Source organism: Montipora capricornis, chromosome 2 (genome assembly GCF_036669925.1).
Source record: "Montipora capricornis isolate CH-2021 chromosome 2, ASM3666992v2, whole genome shotgun sequence".
Taxonomy (NCBI): domain Eukaryota; kingdom Metazoa; phylum Cnidaria; class Anthozoa; order Scleractinia; family Acroporidae; genus Montipora; species Montipora capricornis.
The window spans coordinates 25,447,043-25,452,266 of NC_090884.1; positions in this window are offsets into that span (position 1 = coordinate 25,447,043).

A 5,224-nucleotide genomic window follows, 5' to 3' on the forward strand; every position below is an offset into this window, starting at 1 on the left:
TCCAAGAGCGTTTTCGAGAAGCTAAATATTTTGAGCAAGAGCCGATACAACGTAGATTTGATTTTAGTGGTGTACTATATTTCGGCTGGCCAAACCAGCCTTCTTCAGGTACAATGGGAGTTTACATTGTATTGGTTCTATTTGCATGTTTGTAGCAAATTGATGTTGACGAAATACTGGAAAATATGTGATAAAATATGCCAGTTACAACAAATTTGAATTCAAATACTAAAAGTAACGGAAAAATAACGGAAGGGACTGTACCAAATAAACTGAAATCTAATACGTTTCTTCAAGGATATTAAGACCGCTGTTTTCGTTTTCACGAGTCTACAATAGTTCTCATACCGAGTATTAAGTAAGAGAGTTTAATGGGTCTTTGGATATGAGAATAAATACACTAAGACACCGAATTGGCAAAGTTCCTAGTTTTTCAGGTACCTTCGAAAAAATTGACTTTTAGAGGGTCTTAGCAGTGGTACCGTTGCCATGGCAACAGTAAGGGGTTTGCGGTAAACCTTAGAAAATGGTCTGACAATAGTTTAATAACTGACAACTGTTCACTGAAGTGGAGGGGGCTAGTCGCGGTGAGGTAAACATCCACCACTGAGGTGAAGAATTGTTTTTTGAGATAATATGGCACAAAAAGGTGATTTAACTCACATATTTCTGGCAAAGATTACAATATTTTCGGGCGCGAATCCCCCCGAGTTGCTATCTACTGATTTAGTGTATACCAGGAGTGTTTGGCTTTAACTGTGAGAAACTAAGAAAATTCAGAGAAAAAACATCTCATCTGTTTGCTTCAGCTTTCTTAACCAATGCTGATGTCATAGCGAATGTTAGCTTTCAGTAACAAAAGGATCGTTTAAGACCAAACCATCTGCTTGTTTTTTGAAACGACATCAATCATCCTGTTACTCATGTTAAAATGTCGTAGCAGTGACCTTTTATTAACAGAGGATTTTTAAAATGCAGTTGAACACGTTCTCGAAATGATTTTTCTGTAAAATCATGCTGCAAATCATACTCGCGGAAGTTACGAAAAAATAGTGTGACTGGAATAGCTGATCTAAAGGATACAATTCAATGATTTCTTAAGGAAAAAAATTCTACACAATTAAGAAAATTCTTAATTTCAACTCAAGTTCAGTTCTTCACAATTCTAAACCATAACAAGACTGGCAGGACACTATCATTGGTAACTTTTATGATCATTGCACATTCAAAAAGGTGGCGTGACTAGAACTGCTCTCTGATCGTCCGGGTGAGCGTATTCTAGAGAAAGACTGTTAAGGATTACATTGACTGACGTTTCCACAACCTGAGTCAAGTCAAGTTATTTTTGTAACGCCAGTAGATGCTTCTTTGAGTTAATGATTTTTTTGAAAGTGGACAGGAGTGCAACCTGTTATAGATAATACTGATACATAAAAAAGTTGTTGTTGATGATGATGATATTAATAAATATTTCATTATTTATTGCTGTCAAATAACAATTAGAGTCAAGATCCTCGATAACAATGATTACATTTTCTCTTTTCAACCATATTAGGAGCCCTTGCAACAGACATTACCAGTGCGTTGTTCACAGTGCTATTACAGTGTTGTTTAGTAATACAGTGCTATTAAAAGTTCACATGTAAACCAGCTACCTAATTACAAGTTAACAAGTCAATGATTTTTGTGGTAGCGCACTTTATAAGTGCACTCACTACACACTATGTCGCCGGGTTGTAAGAGTCAGTGAGTTAGTGTAAGTCCGTGGGGGCAAATAGGCCCACAGCGCGTGCATAAATCACCAAAATAAACAGGTCTGTCGGAAGCGTGCTTGAATTTCAACAAATGAGCCCCAACATCCCACTTCCCCAAAATAACATCTGAAAGAAAAAAAAACTAACAACAACAAAAACCCGGTTTCTTGCCGTCATTTTGTCACAGATGTATCCTTTCTTTCTTGAGTTGGTAGTAACACGCAAGTTAACTTGATCACAGGCGGCCGCTGAAATCGATGTCAAGTTGTCTTCATGTCGCAAATTTTGTTGCTGATGGCTTTTTCCTTTTTTTTTTTTTTTATATTCTCGATCGACATGGAACAGCATGCTGTCATGGCGGTTGGACGCCTTTTACTGGGCTGTGCCATTTCTCTATTAATTTTGCGTCTCCTGATGTTATTTGGTCAGCCGAATGTCAACTTGAACCACGTAAGCGAAGTCTCGTCCTATCTTTGGAGATTTTGTAAGACAAATGATTCTGTAAGACCATGTTCGACATATTTTATTCGCCGCCTCCGAGACTTAGTTAAACCAATTGGATTCGTGGCCGGTTTACTTCTTCTTTGCGGAGGCATTGCGATTCAGCCTGGTCCAGGCAGTTCACCAGGGCACAAGAACATACCCTACTGCTCTACTCTCAAGTGTCTTTATATGAATTCGATAAGTTTGGCAAAAAGCAGAACGAGCTCCAAGCACTATCGATTGGAAACGACCTAGTGTTTTGTGTGGAATCGTGACTTAATCCAAACTACTTGAACTGTGAGCTCCTTCCCTCTAGCTCAGACTTAACCATCTATAGACGGGATAGGAAAAATAGAGGAAGAGGTGGAGTGTTTTTAGCCGTAAAAAATCGATTACCGAGCATCCGCCGCAGCGATCTAGAAACGGACGCTGAAATACTGGTTTGTGAGCTTCCACCAGATTCCAGGAGAAAAATTTTAGCAGTTGTCTTCTATAGACCACAAGACACGGACTTGGAATATCTTAAGCAATTCAAGAAAACTTTGTTACTGGCCTCAAAAGCCAAATTCGATCAGATACTAGTAATAGGGGATTTTAACCTCTCGGAAATCGACTGGCAAACTGGTACGGCAAAAGCTGGGGACTGTCTTCACAATTATTTTACCAAGATGGTGAAAGACAACTACTTGTGACAGTTAATCGACTTTCTGACCAGGGGCAAAAACATTTTAGATCTAATTCTCACTACTATTCCCACTAAAGTCCAACACATCCATGGATTTGACGATATAATTTGTACAGATTACAAATTAATTAGTTTCGAGTTGGATCTAAAAAGTCCCTAACAGATCGAAAACAAAACGCGTTGTGTATAACTTCAAGCGTGCTAATTGGTTAGGACTTAAAGAGACATTCCGAAATACCCCGTGGGACGCATGCATTGTTCCCGATGATGTTGACGCCTCACTTGACAATTGGTATGATCTCCTTGTTGCAGCTGCTAATGATCATATTCCTAAATGCAAAGCACGAAGCGTGAATGATCTGCCCGGATAGACAATGAACTAAGATTATCGTTAAAGAAAAAGACGACGCAAGAAAAAGCGCTCGTCATCGACTGAAGCCAAGTTATCGAGCTACGAAAACCTGTAAAGGAAATGCTTATGCGGAAAAAGAAGGAGCACGCAGAAAAACTTAAGGCATCCATCTCAGAAATCCCAAGCGCTTTTGGTCCTACATCAAGTCATCTACTTTCCGATAGACCCTCCCTAACTTTCTTAGGAACGGACATAAACTTGTAACTGACAGTCGGGACAGAGCTAACATCTTTAAAAGAGTTTTTTAGTTCTTTGTTTAATCCGGCGAGTACGGCCTCGCCACCACTCAGTGCTCTGCCCCCCCAGTGGCGTCGGAGAAGAACTAGACTCTATTGAACTTACAGTCTCTGAAGTGAGGGAGTTCTTCTTAGTCTTGACCCTAATAAAGCATGTGGGCCTGAAAATATCCCTGGATCCCCCCTGAAAAATACAGCAGCTGAGATAGCGCCTTCCTTGTGTAAAATATTCAACTTATCTCTGTCACATGGGTGGTACCCGCGCTGTGGAAACGAGCAAATGTCTCCTCCGTTTTCAAACGGACCACCCGACTCTGGCAGAGAATTATCGACCGATTTTCCTGCTTTCCATAATCTCAAAAGTGTTAGAAAGGTGCGTCTTTAACCACTGCTATCCACACTTTGCACCTCTACTGTACAATCTGCAACATGGATTTTTAAGAGGAAATCAACAGTTTACGCAATGATTAGAGGTATATCATGACATCCTGACATGGTTGCTGGAGGTCAAGAGGTAGATGTCATACCCCTCGATCTCTCTCAGGCATTTGACAAGGTGCCCCATGACCTCCGATTGACTAAGCTCCACCGCCATGGTATTTCAGCGCCGCCCCTCGATGGTTTGCGAGCTATCTGTCAAATAGACAACAGCGGGTCGTTCTTGATGGTGCCTTCTCGGATTGGCTACCTGTAACATCTGGGGTACCACAGGGTTCCATATTGGGGCCTCTGTTGTTCTTGGTTTTTGCAAACGAAATGCCGTCCTACGTACAGCATGGATCAAGTCTCGCCCTTTTTGCGGACGACAGCAAACTTACCGGCCTATAGACTCTCTAAGTTTTCCTGCCTTGTTGCAATCTGACCTAGGTGGTTTACATTCATGGAGCATGCGATCATAGGATGACATTTAACACTACTAAATGTACAGTGTAGCGTATCTCCAAGCGAAGATAGCTTACAAAACCCCTCAACCCCTATCCTCTTGGCGAGGAAGTATTCCCGCACTCTCCGGAAACCTCTGACTTGGGCGTAAATGTCTCTGTAACTGCACATGGAATAGTCATATCAAGCAGATGTTGTGCGAAGCGAATAGGGTACTTGGTCTAGTGAAGAGGCTGTGTGGCAGGGACATTCGTACGTCCAGACGAGAAAGTTGTTATACACGGCGCTTGTCAGGCCGTTACGAGAATATTCATCAAGTGTGTGCACCCTACTTAGTAAAACATCGCAGACTGATAGAGAACATTCAGAGGCGTGTCACTAAATTCATATTGAACTATCCTCCAAAAGAAAGTCAGTTATACCAATAGATTTTCGTAAGACAATGCACGATTTAGTTCTCCTGTTTAATTATAAAACTGGAACTGTTACTAGTACTTTTGGCATTATAGAACCCGTAATTTTTATCAAGCCAACTTTGACCTACTTTCTAGGCATAATCAGGAATACTATTGTACAGCTATTTTCCTGGGACTGTTACAGTGTGGAGCAGCTTACCTAATATACTTAGTCTAGCCAGGATCTCTTGGGGTTTAGAGTCCATCTTAACGATCACTTTAGAGGTCTACTAGAAACTTAGTCCGCCATGATTGGTCCATTATTTTGGGCATGTACTTTTTTCTTTCTTATCTTTTAGGTAAGTCTAATTAATTCT